The sequence below is a fragment of the Phyllobates terribilis genome, unplaced genomic scaffold (assembly GCF_046119375.1).
Source record: "Phyllobates terribilis strain yellow unplaced genomic scaffold, ASM4611937v1 Scaffold_13__5_contigs__length_258822181, whole genome shotgun sequence".
Taxonomy (NCBI): domain Eukaryota; kingdom Metazoa; phylum Chordata; class Amphibia; order Anura; family Dendrobatidae; genus Phyllobates; species Phyllobates terribilis.
The window spans coordinates 48,622,304-48,642,126 of NW_027362773.1; positions in this window are offsets into that span (position 1 = coordinate 48,622,304).

Sequence of the window (19,823 nt, forward strand, 5' to 3'; positions counted from 1 at the left end):
CTTTTGGGTCATTCTCCAAATTGGTATCGGCTGTGCCTGAGGAGGAGAGTTTTTCTGGTGATTTGGAAAGAGTTTGGACGGATGTGCGTGGTAATCTGCAGGAGGCTAACAAAAAATCTAAGAGGTACTTTGACAGGAAACGTCAAGAGGTTTAGTTTACTGCTGGTGAAATGGTTTGGTTGTCCTCTAAGAATCTGCAGTTGAGGATTCCTTCTAAAAAACTGGGTCCCAAGTTTGTAGGGCCCTTTAAGGTGCTTCAGGTAGTTAACCAATCTGCTGTTAGGTTGGAGATTCCCACCTCCTGGAAGATTAATCCGGTGTTCCATGTTTCTCTAATGAAAAAAGCTGATGTATCTGATAGAGACGCCACTGCAACTGTTCCTCCGGTGGTGGAGGACGGGGAATATGAAATTTCCCTCATCCTTAATTCTAGACGGCATAGAGGGAGTTTGCAGTATCTCGTCGCTTGGAAGGGTTTCGGTCCCGAGGATAACTCAGGGGTGAGGGCGGATGATGTTTCTGCTTCCAGACATGTCAGAGCGTTTCACAGGAGGTTTCCTGATAAGCCTGGGCCTAGGGGATCCGGAGGATCCTCATTGAAGAGGGGGTACTGTTAGAACTCTCCTGTTAGGGTTTTTCTAGTTTGCTGGTCACATGACCTTTTTTGCCTATTTAATCCTTCTCTGCCCTTCTGGCCTTGCTGGACTTCATTGTAAATTCTACTCTTAAGCTAGCCAGGTGCTTTGTTACCTTACTCTGTCAGTTTAGCTAGGTCTCTTGACCTCTATGTTCTATGTTGTTTGTTTGTCCTTTTCTGCTACAATTTCTGCTAGGAGGTGTCCATCTTACTCCCAGTCCCTAGTTCTTGTAGGGATCCCTTCCTCACATCTATAGGTCTTCGCACAGACTAGCTGAGGACTTTAGCGGGTCTGATCGCAGGATCAGGTTCCCCGTTAAATCGTGGGGATCAAGCTTAGTTCTATTGTAGGGACAGATCTCCTGTGTTTCCTTAGTGCTTGTAGCAGATCATAACAGGGAGACACTATTACAATTTTTTTGTGCGGCAAAAAATTCCAAAAGTAGGATAATACAGAGATTTGACCCGTGGAACTGCAAAACCACAGTTCTATTTCTCTGGCCTACACCAGACTCTTTTAAACAGATATATTGGTGTCTGTCCAGTGAGGGAGACAATATTACAGGGGTTTTTTTACGGCAAAAAATGCCAAAAGCAGGATAATGCAGAGATTTGACCTGTGGAACTGCAAAAACCCAGTTCTATTTCTTTGGCCTAAATTAGACTCTTTTAAACAGATATATTGGTGTCTGACCAGTCAGAGAGACACTATTACAGTTTTTTTTTCGGCAAAAAATGCCAAAAGTGGGATAATGCAAAGATTTGACCCGTGGAACTGCAAAACCACAGTTAAATTTCTCTGGCCTACACCAGACTCTTTTAAACAGATATATTTGTGTCTGACCAGTCAGGGAGGCACTAATACAGTTTTATTTTAAAGCAAAAAATGCCAAAAGCAGGATAATACAGAGATTTGATACATGGAACTGCAAAACCACTGTTCTATTTCTCTGGCATACACCAGACTCTATTAAACAGATATATTCGTGTCTGACCAGTCAGGGAGACACTAATACAGTTTTTTTTTACGACAAAAAATGCCAAAAGCAGGATAATACAGATATTTGACCAGAGGAACTGCAAAACCACAGTTCTATTTCTCTGTTCTACACCAGACTCTTTGAAACAGATATGTTGGTGTCTGACAAGACAGGGAGACACTATTACAATTTATTTTTACGGCAAAAATTGCCAAAAGCAGGATAATACAGGGATTCGACCCGTGGAACTGCAAAACCACAGTTCTATTTCTCTGGCCTACACTAGTCTCTTTTAAACAGATATATTGGTGTCTGACCAGTCAGGGAGACACTATTACAGTTTTTTTACAGCAAAAAATGGCAAAAGCAGGAAAATACAGAGATTTGACCCGTGTAACTGCAAAACCTCAGTTCTATTTCTCTGACCTACACCAGACTCTTTTAAACAGATATATTGGTGTCTGACCAGTCAGGCAGACACTATTACTGTTTTTTATTACGGGAAAAAATGCCAAAAGCAGGATAATACAGAGATTTGACCCGTGGAACTGCAAAACCACAGTTATATTTCTCTGGCCTACACCAGACTCTTTTAAACAGATGCATTGGTGTCTGACCAGTCAGGGAGACACTATAACATTTTTTTTATGCCAAAAAATGTCAAGAGCAGGATGATACAGAGATTTGACCCGTGGAACTGCAAAACCACAGTTCTATTTCTCTGGCCTACACCAGACTCTTTTAAATAGATATATTGGTGTCTGACCAGTCAGGGAGACACTATTACAGTTTTATTTATGGCAAAAAACGCCAAACGCAGGATAATACAGAGATTTGACCAGTGTAACTGCAAAACCACAATTCTATTTCTCTGGCCTACACCAGACTCTTTTAAACAGATATATTGGTGTCTGACACGTCAGAGAGACACTACTACAGTTTTTTTACGGAAAAAAATGCCAAAAGCAGGATAATACAGAGATTTGCCCCTTGGAACTGCAAAACCACAGTTCTATTTCTTTGGCCTACACCAGACTCTTTTAAACAGATATATTGGTATCTGACCAGTCAATAAGACACTATTACAGTTTTTTTTTACGGCAAAAAATGCCAAAAGCAGGATAATACAGAGCTTTGACCCGTGGAACTGCAGAACCACAGTTCTATTTTTCTGGCCTACACCAGACTCTTTTAAACAGATATATTGGAGTCTGACGAGTCAGGGAGACAGTATTGCAGTTTTTTTTTTACTGCAAAAAATGCCAAAAGCAGGATAATACAGAGATTTGACCCATGTAACTGCAAAACCACAGTTCTATTTCTCTGACCTACACCAGACTCTTTTAAACAGATATATTGGTGTCTGACAAGTCAGGGAGACACTATTAGAATTTTTTTTACGGCAAAAAATGCCAAAAGCAGGATAATACAGAGATTTGACCCATGGTACTGCAGAATCACAGTTATATTTTTCTGGCCTACACCAGACTCTTTTAAACAGATATATTGGTGTCTGACCAGTCAGGCAGACACTATTACTGTTTTTTTTTACGGCAAAAAATGCCAAAAGCAGGATAATATATAGATTTAACCCGTGAAACTGAAAATCCACAGTTCTATTTCTCTGGCCTACACCAGACACTTTTAAACAGATAAATTAGTGTCTGACCAGTCAGGGAGACACTATTACAGTTTTTTTTATGGCAAAAAATGCAAAAAGCAGGATGATACAGAGATTTGACCAGTGGAACTGCAAAACCACAGTTCTATTTCTCTGGCCTACACCAGACTCTTTTAAACAGATATATTGGTGTCTGACCAGTCAATAAGACACTACTACAGTTTTTTTTTTACTGCAAAAAATGCCAAAAGCAGGATAATACAGAGATTTGACCCGTGTTACTGCAAAACCACAGTTCTATTTCTCTGGCCTACACAAGACTCTTTTAAACAGATATATTGGTGTCTGACCAGTCAGGGAGACACTATTAGAGTTTTTTTTACGGCAAAAAATGCCAAAAGCAGGATAATACAGAGATTTGACCTGTGGAACTGCAAAACCACAGTTCTATTTCTCTGGCCTACACAAGACTCTTTTAAACAGATATATTGGTGTCTGACCAGTCAGGGAGACACTATTACAGTTTTTTTAAAGGCAAAAAATGGCAAAAGCAGAATAATACAGAGATTTGACCCGTGAAACTGCAAAACCACAGTTCTATTTCTCTGGCATACATCAAACACTTTTAAACAGATATATTTGTGTCTGACCAGTCAGGGAGACACAATTACAGTTTTTTTATGGCAAAAAAAATGCCATGAGCAGGATGATGCAGAGATTTGACCCATGGAACTGAAAAATCACAGTTCTATTTCTCTGGTCTACACCAGACTCTTTTAAACAGATATATCGGTGTCTGACAAGTCAGGGAGACACTATTACGGGTTTTTCTATGGCAAAAAATGCCAAAAGCAGGATAATACAGAGATTTGACCCATGGAACTGCAAAACCACAGTTCTATTTCTCTGGCCTACACCAGACTCTTTTAAACAGATATATTGGTGTCTGACCAGTCATTAAGACACTATTACCGTTGTTTTTTACTGCAAAAAAATGCCAAAAGCAGGATAATACAGAGATTTGACCCGTGTTACTGCAAAACCACAGCTCTATTTCTCTGGCCTACACAAGACTCTTTTAAACAGATATATTGGTGTCTGACCAGTCAGGGAGACACTATTAGAGTTTTTTTTTACGTCAAAAAATGCCAAAAGCAGGATAATACAGAGATTTGACCCGTGTTACTGCAAAACCACAGTTCTATTTCTCTGGCCTACACAAGACTCTTTTAAACAGATATATTGGTGTCTGACCAGTCAGGGAGACACTATTAGAGTTTTTTTTACGGCAAAAAATGCCAAAAGCAGGATAATACAGAGATTTGACCCGTGAAACTGCAAAACCACAGTTCTATTTCTCTGGCCTACATCAGACACTTTTAAACAGATATATTGGTGTCTGACCAGTCAGGGAGACACTATTACAGTTTTTTTATGGCAAAAAAATGCCATGAGCAGGATGATGCAGAGATTTGACCCATGGAACTGAAAAATCACAGTTCTATTTCTCTGGCCTACACCAGACTCTTTTAAACAGATATATTGGTGTCTGACCAGTCAGGGAGACACTATTACGGGTTTTTCTATGGCAAAAAATGCCAAAAGCAGGATAATACAGAGATTTGACCCATGGAACTGCAAAACCACAGTTCTATTTCTCTGGCCTACACCAGACTTTTTTAAACAGATATATTGGTGTCTGACCAGTCATTAAGACACTATTACAGTTGTTTTTTACTGCAAAAAATGCCAAAAGCAGGATAATACAGAGATTTGACCCGTGTTACTGCAAAACCACAGTTCTATTTCTCTGGCCTACACAAGACTCTTTTAAACAGATATATTGGTGTCTGACCAATCAGGGAGACACTATTACTGTTTTTTTAAAGGCAAAAAATGCCAAAAGCAGGATAATACAGAGATTTGACCCGTGAAACTGCAAAACCACAGTTCTATTTCTCTGGCCTACGCTAGACTCTTTTAAACAGATATAATGGTGTCTGACCAGTCAATAAGACATTATTACTGTTTTTTTTCACGGCAAAAAATGCCAAAAGCAGGATAATGCAGAGATTTGACCCCTGTAACTGCAAAACCACAGTTCTATTTTTCTGGCCTACACCAGACTCTTTTAAACAGATATATTGGTGTCTGACCAGTCAGGCAGACACTATTACTGTTTTTTTTTACGGCAAAAAATGCCAAAAGCAGGATAATATATAGATTTTACCCGTGAAACTGAAAATCCACAGTTCTATTTCTCTGGCCTACACCAGACACTTTTAAACAGATAAATTGGTGTCTGACCAGTCAGGGAGACACTATTACAGTTTTTTTTACGGCAAAAAATGCCAAAAGCAGGATAATATAGAGATTTGACCCGTCTAACTGCAAAACCACAGTTTTATTTCTCTGGCCTACACCAGACTCTTTTAAACAGATATATTGGTGTCTGACCAGTCAGGGAGACACTATTAGAGTTTTTTTTTACGGCAAAAAATGCCAAAAGCAGGATAATACAGAGATTTGACCCGTGTAACTGCAAAACCACAGTTCTATTTCTCTGGACTACACCAGACTCTTTTAAACAGATATATTGGAGTCTGACGAGTCAGGGAGACAGTATTGCAGTTTTTTTTTACTGCAAAAAATGCCAAAAGCAGGATAATACAGAGATTTGACCCATGTAACTGTAAAACCACAGTTTTATTTCTCTGGCCTACACAAGACTCTTTTAAACAGATATATTGGTGTCTGACCAGTCAGGGAGACACTATTAGAGTTTTTTTTTACGTCAAAATATGCCAAAAGCAGGATAATACAGAGATTTGACCCGTGGAACTGCAAAACCACAGTTCTATTTCTCTGGCCTACACAAGACTCATTTAAACAGATATATTGGTGTCTGTCCAATCAGGGAGACACTATTACTGTTTTTTTAAAGGCAAAAAATGCCAAAAGCAGGATAATACAGAGATTTGATCCGTGAAACTGCAAAACCACAGTTCTATTTCTCTGGCCTACATCAGACACTTTTAAACAGATATATTGGTGTCTGTCCAGTCAGGGAGATACTATTACAGTTTTTTTATGGCAAAAAAATGCCATGAGCAGGATGATGCAGAAATTTGACCCATGGAACTGCAAAACCACAGTTCTATTTCTCTGGCCTACACCAGACTCTTTTAAACAGATATATTGGTGTCTGACCAGTCATTAAGACACTATTACAGTTTTTTTTTACTGCAAAAATTGCCAAAAGCAGGATAATACAGAGATTTGACCCGTGATACTGCAAAACCACAGTTCTATTTCTCTGGCCTACACAAGTCTCTTTTCAACAGATATATTGGTGTCTGACCAGTCAGGGAGACACTATTAGAGTTTTTTTTTACGTCAAAAAATGCCAAAAGCAGGATAATACAGAGATTTGACCCATGGAACTGCAAAACCACAGTTCTATTTCTCTGGCCTACACAAGACTCTTTTAAACAGATATATTGGTGTCTGACCAGTCAGGGAGACACTATTACTGTTTTTTATGGCAAAAAAAATGCCATGAGCAGGATGATGCAGAGATTTGACCCATGGAACTGAAAAATCACAGTTCTATTTCTCTGGCCTACACCAGACTCTTTTAAACAGATATATTGGTGTCTGACCAGTCAGGGAGACACTATTACGGGTTTTTCTATGGCAAAAAATGCCAAAAGCAGGATAATACAGAGATTTGACCCATGGAACTGCAAAACCACAGTTCTATTTCTCTGGCCTACACCAGACTCTTTTAAACAGATATATTGGTGTCTGACCAGTCATTAAGACACTATTACAGTTGTTTTTTACCGCAAAAAATGCCAAAAGCAGGATAATACAGAGATTTGACCCGTGTTACTGCAAAACCACAGTTCTATTTCTCTGGCCTACACAAGACTCTTTTAAACAGATATATTGGTGTCTGACCAATCAGGGAGACACTATTACTGTTTTTTTAAAGGCAAAAAATGCCAAAAGCAGGATAATACAGAGATTTGACCCGTGAAACTGCAAAACCACAGTTCTATTTCTCTGGCCTTCGCTAGACTCTTTTAAACAGATATAATGGTGTCTGACCAGTCAATAAGACATTATTACTGTTTTTTTTCACGGCAAAAAATGCCAAAAGCAGGATAGCAGAGATTTGACCCCTGTAACTGCAAAACCACAGTTCTATTTTTCTGGCCTACACCAGACTCTTTTAAACAGATATATTGGTGTCTGACCAGTCAGGCAGACACTATTACTGTTTTTATTTACGGCAAAAAATTCCAAAAGCAGGATAATATATAGATTTTACCCGTGAAACTGAAAATCCACAGTTCTATTTCTCTGGCCTACACCAGACACTTTTAAACAGATAAATTGGTGTCTGACCAGTCAGGGAGACACTATTAGAGTTTTTTTTTACGGCAAAAAATGCCAAAAGCAGGATAATACAGAGATTTGACCCGTGTAACTGCAAAACCACAGTTCTATTTCTCTGGCCTACACCAGACTCTTTTAAACAGATATATCGGTGTCTGACCAGTCAGGGAGACACTATTAGAGTTTTTTTTTACGGCAAAAAATGCCAAAAGCAGGATAATACAGAGATTTGACCCGTGTAACTGCAAAACCACAGTTCTATTTCTCTGGCCTACACCAGACTCTTTTAAACAGATATAGTGGAGTCTGATGAGTCAGGGAGACAGTATTGCAGGTTTTTTTTACTGCAAAAAATGCCAAAAGCAGGATAATACAGAGATTTGACCCATGTAACTGCAAAACCACAGTTCTATTTCTCTGGCCTACACCAGACTCTTTTAAACAGATATATTGGTGTCTGACAAGTCAGGGAGACACTATTGAAATTTTTTTTACGGCAAAATATGCCAAAAGCAGGATAATACAGAGATTTGACCCGTGGTACTGCAGAACCACAGTTATATTTTTCTGGCCTACACCAGACTCTTTTAAACAGATATATTGGTGTCTGACCAGTCAGGCAGACACTATTACTGTTTTTTTGCGGCAAAAAATGCCAAAAGCAGGATAATATATAGATTTAACACGTGAAACTGAAAATCCACAGTTCTATTTCTCTGGCCTACACCAGACACTTTTAAACAGATAAATTGGTGTCTGACCAGTCAGGGAGACACTATTACAGTTTTTTTTACGGCAAAAAATGCAAAAAGCAGGATGATACAGAGATTTGACCAGTGGAACTGCAAAACCACAGTTCTATTTCGCTGGCCTACACCAGACTCTTTTAAACAGATATGTTGGTGTCTGACCAGTCAATAAACACTATTACAGTTTTTTTTTACTGCAAAAAATGCCAAAAGCAGGATAATATAGAGATTTGACCCGTGTTACTGCAAAACCACAGTTCTATTTCTCTGGCCTACACAAGACTCTTTTAAACAGATATATTGGTGTCTGACCAGTCAGGGAGACACTATTAGAGATTTTTTTAAGGCAAAAAATGCCAAAAGCACGATAGTACAGATATGTGACCCGTGGAACTGCAAAACCACAGTTCTATTTCTCTGGCCTACACAAGACTCTTTTAAACAGATATATTGGTGTCTGACCAGTCAGGGAGACACTATTACGGGTTTTTCTATGGCAAAAAATGCCAAAAGCAGGATAATACAGAGATTTGACCCATGGAACTGCAAAACCACAGTTCTATTTCTCTGGCCTACACCAGACTCTTTTAAACAGATATATTGGTGTCTGACCAGTCATTAAGACACTATTACAGTTGTTTTTTACTGCAAAAAATGCCAAAAGCAGGATAATACAGAGATTTGACCCGTGTTACTGTAAAACCACAGTTTTATTTCTCTGGCCTACACAAGACTCTTTTAAACAGATATATTGGTGTCTGACCAGTCAGGGAGACACTATTAGAGTTTTTTTTTACGTCAAAATATGCCAAAAGCAGGATAATACAGAGATTTGACCCGTGGAACTGCAAAACCACAGTTCTATTTCTCTGTCCTACACAAGACTCTTTTAAACAGATATATTGGTGTCTGTCCAATCAGGGAGACACTATTACTGTTTTTTTAAAGGCAAAAAATGCCAAAAGCAGGATAATACAGAGATTTGATCCGTGAAACTGCAAAACCACAGTTCTATTTCTCTGGCCTACATCAGACACTTTTAAACAGATATATTGGTGTCTGTCCAGTCAGGGAGATACTATTACAGTTTTTTTTATGGCAAAAAAATGCCATGAGCAGGATGATGCGGAAATTTGACCCATGGAACTACAAAACCACAGTTCTATTTCTCTGGCCTACACCAGACTCTTTTAAACAGATATATTGGTGTCTGACAAGTCAGGGAGACACTATTACGGGTTTTTTTATGGCAAAAAATGCCAAAAGCAGGATAATACAGAGATTTGACCCATGGAACTGCAAAACCACAGTTCTATTTCTCTGGCCTACACCAGACTCTTTTAAACAGATATATTGGTGTCTGACCAGTCATTAAGACACTATTACAGTTTTTTTTTACTGCAAAAATTGCCAAAAGCAGGATAATAGAGAAATTTGACCCAAGATACTGCAAAACCACAGTTCTATTTCTCTGGCCTACACAAGTCTCTTTTAAACAGATATATTGGTGTCTGACCAGCCAGGGAGACACTATTAGAGTTTTTTTTTTACGTCAAAAAATGCCAAAAGCAGGATAATACAGAGATTTGACCCATGGAACTGCAAAACCAAAGTTCTATTTCTCTGGCCTACACAAGACTCTTTTAAACAGATATATTGGTGTCTGACCAGTCAGGGAGATACTATTACTGTTTTTTTAAAGGCAAAAAATGCCAAAAGCAGGATAATACAGAGATTTGACCCGTGAAACTGCAAAACAACAGTTCTATTTCTCTGGCCTACGGTAGACTCTTTTAAACAGATATAATGGTGTCTGACCAGTCAATAAGACATTATTACTGTTTTTTTTTCACGGCAAAAAATGCCAAAAGCAGGATAATGCAGAGATTTGTCCCCTGTAACTGCAAAACCACAGTTCTATTTTTCTGGCCTACAACAGACTCTTTTAAACAGATATATTGGTGTCTGACCAGTCAGGCAGACACTATTACTATTTTTTTTAACGGCAAAAAATGCCAAAAGCAGGATAATATATAGATTTTACCCTTGGAACTGAAAATCCACAGTTCTATTTCTCTAGCCTTCATCAGACACTTTTAAACAGATAAATTGGTGTCTGACCAGTCAGGGAGACACTATTACAGTTTTTTTTACGGCAAAAAATGGCAAAAGCAGGATAATACAGAGATTTGACCAGTGGAAATGCAAAACCACAGTTCTATTTCTCTGGCATACAACAGACTCTTTTAAACAGATATATTGGTGTCTGACCAGTCAGGGAGACACTATTACAGTTTTTTTTTATGGCAAAAAATGCCAAAAGCAGGATAATACAGAGATTTGACCTGTGGAACTGCAAACCACAGTTCTATTTCTCTGGCCTACACCAGACTCTTTTAAACAGATACACTGGTGTCTGACCAGTCAGGGAGACACTATTACATTTTTTTTTATGCCAAAAAATGCCAAGAACAGGATGATAAAGAGATTTGACCCGGGGAACTGTAAAACCACAGTTCTATTTCTCTGGCCTACACCAGACTCTTTTAAACAGATATATTGGTGTCTTACCAGTCAGGGAGACACTATTACAGTTTTTTTTTACGACAAAAAATGCCAAAAGCAGGATAATACAGATATTTGACCAGTGTAACTGCAAAACCACAATTCTATTTCTCTGGCCTACACCAGACCTTTTTAAACAGATATATTGGTGGCTGACCAGTCAGGGAGACACTATTACAGTTTTTTTTATGGCAAAAGATGCCAAAAGCAGGATAATACAGAGATTTTACCCGTGGAACTGCAAAACCACAGTTCTATTTCTCTGGCCTACATCAGACTCTTTTAAACAGATACATTGGTGTCTGATCAGTCAGGGAGACACTATTACATTTTTTTATGGCAGAAAATGCCAAAAGCAGGATAATACAGAGATTTGACCAGTGGCACAGCAAAACCACAGGTCTATTTCTCTGGCCTTCACCAGACTCTTTTAAACAGATATATTGGTGTCTTACCACTCAGGGAGACACTATTACTATTTTTTTTACTGGAAAAAATGCCAAAAGCAGGATAATAAAGAGATTTGATCGTGGTACCGCAAAATCACAGTTCTATTTCTCTGGCCTACACCAGACTAATTTAAACAGATATACTGGTGTCTGACCAGTCAGGGAAAAACTATTACAGCTTTTTTTTCCGGCAAAAAATGCCAAAAGCAGGATAATACAGAGATTTGAACCAGTGGAACTGCAAAACCACAATTCTATTTCTCTGACCTACATTAGACTCTTTAAAACAGATATATTGGTGTCTGACCAGTCAGGGAGACACTATTACAGGTTTTTTTATGGCAAAAAATGCCAAAAGCAGGATAATTCAGAGATTTGACCCGTGGAACTGCAAAACCACAGTTCTATTTCTCTTGCTACACCAGACTCTTTTAAACAGATATATTGGTGGCTGACCAGTCAGGGAGACACTATTACAATTTTCTTTTACGGAAAAAAATTCCAAAAGTAGGATAATACAAAGATTTGACCCGTGGAACTGCAAAACCACAGTTCTATTTCTCTGGCCTTCACCAGACTTTTTTAAACAGATATATTGGTGTCTGACCAGTCAGGGAGACACTATTACAGTTTTTTTATGGCAAAAAATGCCAAAAGCAAGATAATACAGAGATTTAACCTGTGGAACTGCAAAACCCCAGTTCTATTTCTCTGGCCTACACCAGACTATTTTAAAAAGATATATTTCTGTCTGACCAGTCAGGGAGACACCATTACAGTTTTTTTACGGCAAAAAATGCCAAAAGTAGGATAATACAAAGATTTGACCCGTGGAACTGCAAAACCATAGTTCTATTTCTCTGGCCTACACCAGACTCTTTTAAACAGATATATTTCTGTCTGACCAGTCAGGGAGACACTGTTACAGTTTTTATTTTACAGCAAAGAATGCAAAAAGCAGGATAATACAGAGATTTTATCCGTGGAACTGCAAAACCAAAGTTCTATTTCTCTGGCCAACACCAGACTCTTTTAAAAAGATATATTTGTGTCTGACCAGTCAGGGAGACACTATTTCAGGTTTTCTTTACAGCAAAAAATGCCAAAAGCAGGATAATACAGAGGTTTGACCCATGGAACTGCAAAACCACAGTTATATTTTTCTGGCACACACCAGACTCTTTTAAACAGATATATTGGTGTCTGACCAGTCAGGGAGACACTATTACAGGTTTTTTTATGGCAAAAAATGCCAAAAGCAGGATAATACAGAGATTTAACCCGTGGAACTGCAAAACCACAGTTCTATTTCTCTGGCCTACACCAGACTCTTTTAAACAGATATATTGGTGGCTGGCCAGTCAGGGAGACACTATTACAATTTTCTTTTACGGAAAAAAAATTCCAAAAGTAGGATAATACAAAGATTTGACCCGTGGAACTGAAAAACCGCAGTTCTATTTCTCAGGCCTTCACCAGACTTTTTTAAACAGATATATTGGTGTCTGACCACTCAGGGAGACACTATTACAGTTTTTTTATGGCAAAAAATGCCAAAAGCAAGTTAATACAGAGATTTAACCTGTGGAACTGCAAAACCCCAGTTCTATTTCTCTGTCCTACACCAGACTCTTTTAAAAAGATATATTGGTGTCTGACCAGTCAGGGAGACACCATTACAGTTTTTTTACGGCAAAAAATGCCAAAAGTAGGATAATACAAAGATTTGACCCGTGGAACTGCAAAACCACAGTTCTATTTCTCTGGCCTACACCAGACTCTTTTAAACAGATATATTTCTGTCTGACCAGTCAGGGAGACACTGTTACAGTTTTTATTTTACAGCAAAAAATTCAAAAAGCAGGATAATACAGAGATTTTATCCGTGGAACTGCAAAACCACAGTTCTATTTCTCTGGCCAACACCAGACTCTTTTAAAAAGATATATTGGTGTCTGACCAGTCAGTGAGACAGTATTTCAGGTTTTTTTTACAGTAAAAAATGCCAAAAGCAGGATAATACAGAAGTTTGACCTCTGGAACTGCAAAACCACAGTTATATTTTTCTGGCACTCACCAGACTCTTTTAAACAGATATATTGGTGTCTGACCAGTCAGGGAGACACTATTACAGGTTTTTTTATGGCAAAAAATGCCAAAAGCAGGATAATACAGAGATTTAACCCGTGAAACTGCAAAACCACAGTTCTATTTCTCTGGCCTACACCAGACTCTTTTAAACAGATATATTTCTGTCTGCCCAGTCAGGGAGATACTGTTACAGTTTTTATTTTACAGCAAAAAATGTCAAAAGCAGGATAATACAGAGGTTTGACCCGTGGAACTGCAAAACCACAGTTATATTTTTCTGGCCCACACCAGACTCTTTTAAACAGATATATTTGTGTCTGAACAGTCAGGGAGACACTATTACAGTTTTTTTATGACAAAAAATGCCAAAAGCAGGATAATACAGAGATTTGACCCATGGAACTGTAAAACCACAGTTCTATTTTCCGGGCATACACCATATTCTTTTAAACAGAGAGATTAGTGTCTGACCAGTCATGTATACACTATTACAGTATTTTTTATGGCAAAAAATGCCAAAAACAGGATAATACAGAGATTTGACCCATGGAACTGCAAAACCACAGTTCTACTTCTCTGGCCAACACCAGACACTTTTAAAAAGATATATTGGTGTCTGACTAGTAAAGGAGTCACTATTACAGTTTTTTTTATGGCAAAAACAGCCAAAAGCAGGATAATACAGAGATTTGACCCCTGCAACTGCAAAACCAAAGTTATTTTCTTCTGGCGTACACCACAATCTTTAAACAGATATATTAGTGTTTGACCAGTCAGGGAGACACTATTACATTTTTTTTTACGGCAAAAAATGCCAAAAACAGGATAATACAGAGATTTGACCCGTGGAACTGCAAAACCTCAGTTCTATTTCCCTGGCCTACACCAGACTCTTTTAAACAGATATATTGGTGTCTGACCAGTCAGGGAGACACTATTTCAGTTTTTTTTTACGTCAAAAAATTTCAAAAGCAGGATAATACAGAGATTTGACCCGTGGAACTGCAAAACCACAGTTATAGTTATGTGGCGTACACTAGATTCTTTTAAGCAGAGATATTGGTGTCTGACCAGTCAGGGAGACACTATTACAGTTTTTTTTTACGGCAAATTTCTCAAAAACAGGATAATACAGAGATTTGACCCTTTGAACTGCAAAACCACAGTTATAGTTATGTGGCGTACACCAGACTCTCTTAAGCCAATATATTGATGTATGACCAGTTGGGAGACACTATTACAGTTTTTTTTAAGGCAAAAAATGACAAAAACAGGATAATACAGAGATTTGACCCATGGAACTGCAAAACCACAGTTCTATTTCTCTGGCCTACACAGACTTTTTAATCAGATATATTGGTGTCTGACCAGTCAGGGAGACACTATTAATGTTTTTTTTTACAGCAAAAAATGCCAAAAACAGGGTAATACAGAGGTTTGACCCGTGGGATTGAAAAACCACAGTTATATTTTTCTGGCCTACAACAGACTCTTTTAAAGAGATATATTGCTGTCTGACAAGTCAGGGAGACACTGTTGCAGTTTTTTTTATGGCAAAAAATGCCAAAAGCAGGATAATACAGAGATTTGACCCGAGGAACTGCAAACCACAGTTCTATTTTTCTGGCCTACACCAGACTCTTTTAAACAGATATATTGGTGTCTGACCAGTCAGGGAGACACTATTACAGTTTTTTTATGGCAGAAAATGCCAAAAGCAGGATAATACAGAGATTTGACCCGTGGAACTGCAAACTACAGTTCTATTTCTCTGGCCTACACCAGACTCTTTTAAACAGATACATTGGTGTCTGACCAGTCAGGGAGACACTATTACATTTTTTTTTATGGCAAAAAATGCCAAAAGCAGGATAATACAGAGATTTGACCCGTGGCACTGCAAAACCACAGTTCTATTTCTACCACAGTTCTATTTCTCTGGCCTACACCAGACTCTTTTAAACAGATATCTTGGTGTCTGACCAGTCAGGGAAACACTATTACAGTTTTTTTTACGGCAAAAAATGCCAAAAGCAGGGTAATACAGAGATTTAACCCGTGGAACTGGAAAACCACAGTTCTATTTCTTTGGCCTACACCAGACTCATTTAAACAGATATATTGGTGTCTGAACAGTCAGGGAGACACTATTACAGGTTTTTTTTATGACAAAAATGCCAAAAGCAGGATAATACAGAGATTTGACCCGTGGAAATGTAAAACCACAGTTCTATTTTTTGGGCATACACCATAATCTTTATAACAGATAGATTAGTGTCTGACCAGTCATGTAGACACTATTACAGTATTTTTTACGGCAAAAAATGCCAAAAACAGGATAATACAGAGATTTGACCCATGGAACTGCAAAACCACAGTTCTACTTCTCTGGCCTACACCAGACACTTTTAAAAAGATATATTGGTGTCTGACTAGTAAGGGAGTCACTATTACAGGTTTTTTTTACGGCAAAAACTGACAAAAGCAGGATAATACAGAGATTTGAACCGTGCAACTGCAAAACCAAAGTTATTTTTTTCTGTCGTACACCAGAATCTTTAAACAGATATATTAGTGTCTGACCAGTCAGGGAGACACTATTATATTTTTTTTTACGGCAAAAAATGCCAAAAACAGGATAATACAGAGATTTGACCAGTGGAACTGCAAAACCACAGTTCTATTTCCCTGGCCTACACCAGTCTCTTTTAAACAGATATATTCTTGTCTGACCAGTCAGGGAGACACTATTTCAGTTTTTTTTTACGGCAAAAAATTTCAAAAGCAGGATAATACAGAGATTTGACCCGTGGAACTGCAAAACCACCGTTATAGTTATGTGGCGTACACCAGATTCTTTTAAACAGAGATATTGGTGTCTGACCAGTCAGGGAGACACTATTACTATTTTTTTTTCCTGGAAAAAATGCCAAAAACAGGATAATAAAGAGATTTGATCTGTGGTACTGCAAAATCACAGTTCTATTTCTCTGGCCTACACCAGACTATTTTAAACAGATATATTGGTGTCTGACCAGTAAGGGAAAAACTATTACAGGTTGTTTTTCCGGCAAAAAATGCCAAAAGCAGGATAACACAGAGATTTGAACCAGTGGAACTGCAAAACCACAGTTATATTTTTCTGGCCCACACCAGACTCTTTTAAACAGATATATTGGTGTCTGACCAGTCAGGGAGACACTATTTCAGTTTTTTTTACGGCAAAAAATTTCAAAAGCAGGATAATACAGAGATTTGACCCGTGGAACTGCAAAACCACAGTTATAGTTATGTGGCGTACACCAGATTCTTTTAAACAAAGATATTGGTGTCTGACCAGTCAGGGAGACACTATTACTATTTTTTTTTTCCTGGAAAAAATGCCAAAAGCAGGATAATAAACAGATTTGATCTGTGGTACTGCAAAATCACAGTTCTATTTCTCTGGCCTACACCAGACTATTTTAAACAGATATATTGGTGTCTGACCAGTAAGGGAAAAACTATTACAGGTCTTTTTTCTGGCAAAAAATGCCAAAAGCAGGATAACACAGAGATTTGAAACAGTGGAACTGCAAAACCACAGTTATATTTTTCTGGCCCACACCAGACTCTTTTAAACAGATATATTGGTGTCTGACCAGTCAGCGAGACACTGTTACAGTTTTTATTTTACAGCAAAAAATGCAAAAAGCAGTGTAATACAGAGATTTGATCCGTGGAACTGCAAAACCACAGTTCTATTTCTCTGGCCAACACCAGACTCTTTTATAAAGATATATTGGTGTCTGACCAGTCAGGGAGACACTATTTCAGTTTTTTTTTACAGCAAAAAATGCCAAAAGCAGGATAATACAGAGGTTTGACCCGTGGAACTGCAAACTACAGTTCTATTTCTCTGGCCTACACCAGACTCTTTTAAACAGATACATTGGTGTCTGACCAGTCAGGGAGACACTATTACATTTTTTTTTATGGCAAAAATGCCAAAAGCAGGATAATACAGAGATTTGACCCGTGGCACTGCAAAACCACAGTTCTATTTCTACCACAGTTCTATTTCTCTGGCCTACACCAGACTCTTTTAAACAGATATCTTGGTGTCTGACCAGTCAGGGAAACACTATTACAGTTTTTTTTACGGCAAAAAATGCCAAAAGCAGGGTAATACAGAGATTTAACCCGTGGAACTGGAAAACCACAGTTCTATTTCTTTGGCCTACACCAGACTCATTTAAACAGATATATTGGTGTCTGAACAGTCAGGGAGACACTATTACAGGTTTTTTTTATGACAAAAATGCCAAAAGCAGGATAATACAGAGATTTGACCCGTGGAAATGTAAAACCACAGTTCTATTTTTTGGGCATACACCATAATCTTTATAACAGATAGATTAGTGTCTGACCAGTCATGTAGACACTATTACAGTATTTTTTACGGCAAAAAATGCCAAAAACAGGATAATACAGAGATTTGACCCATGGAACTGCAAAACCACAGTTCTACTTCTCTGGCCTACACCAGACACTTTTAAAAAGATATATTGGTGTCTGACTAGTAAGGGAGTCACTATTACAGGTTTTTTTTACGGCAAAAACTGACAAAAGCAGGATAATACAGAGATTTGAACCGTGCAACTGCAAAACCGAAGTTATTTTTTTCTGTCGTACACCAGAATCTTTAAACAGATATATTGGTGTCTGACCAGTCAGGGAGACACTATTTCAGTTTTTTTTTACAGCAAAAAATGCCAAAAGCAGGATAATACAGAGGTTTGACCCGTGGAACTGCAAAACCACAGTTATATTTTTCTGGCCCACACCAGACTCTTTTAAACAGATATATTTGTGTCTGAACAGTCAGGGAGACACTATTACAGTTTTTTTATGATAAAAAATGCCAAAAGCAGGATAATACAGGTATTTGACCCGTGGAACTGTAAAACCACAGTTCTATTTTTCGGGCATACACCATATTCTTTTAAACAGAGAGATTACTGTCTGACCAGTCATGTAGACACTATTACAGTAATTTTTACGGCAAAAAATGCCAAAAACAGGATAATACAGAGATTTGACCCATGGAACTGCAAAACCACAGTTCTACTTCTCTGGCCTACACGAGACACTTTTAAAAAGATATATTGGTGTCTGACTAGTAAAGGAGTCACTATTACAGTTTTTTTTATGGCAAAAACTGCCTAAAGCAGGATAATACAGAGATTTGACCCGTGCAACCGCAAAACCAAAGTTATTTTCTTCTGGCGTACACCACAATCTTTAAACAGATATATTAGTGTCTGACCAGTCAGGGAGACACTATTACATTTTTTTTTACGGCAAAAAATGCCAAAAACAGGATAATACAGAGATTTGACCAGTGGAACTGCAAAACCTCAGTTCTATTTCCCTGGCCTACACCAGACTCTTTTAAACAGATATATTGGTGTCTGACCAGTCAGGGAGACACTATTTCAGTTTTTTTTTACGTCAAAAAATTTCAAAAGCAGGATAATACAGAGATTTGACCTGTGGAACTGCAAAACCACAGTTATATTTATGTGGCGTACACCTGACTCTCTAAGCCAATATATTGATGTATGACCAGTTAGGGAGACACTATTACAGTTTTTTTTAAGGCAAAAAATGACAAAAACAGGATAATACAGAGATTTGACCCATGGAACTGCAAAACCACAGTTATATTTCTCTGGCCTACACGGACTTTTTTAATCAGATATATTGGTGTCTGACCAGTCAGGGAGACACTATTACTGTTTTTTTAACAGCAAAAAATGCCAAAAACAGGGTAATACAGAGGTTTGACCCGTGGAATTGAAAAACCACAGTTCTTTTTTTCTGGCCTACACCAGACTCTTTTAAACAGATATCTTGGTGTCTGACCAGTCAGGGAGACACTATTACAATTTTTTTTATGGCAAAAAATGCCAAAAGCAGGGTAATACATAGATTTGACCCGTGGAACTGAAAAACCACAGTTCTATTTCTCTGGCATACACCAGACTACTTAAACAGATAAATTGGTGTCTCACCAGTCAGGGAGACACTGTTACAGTTTTTTTTACTGCAAAAGATGCCAAAAGCAGGATAATACAGAGATTTGACCCATGGAACTGCAAATCCACTTTTCTATTTCTCTGGCCTACAACAGACTCTTTTAAACAGATATATTGGTGTCTGACCAGTCAGGGAGACACTATTAATGTTTTTTTAAGGCAAAAAATTCCAAAAGCAGGATAATACAGAGATTTGACCCAAGGAACTGCAAACCACAGTTCTATTTCTCTGACCTACACCAGACTC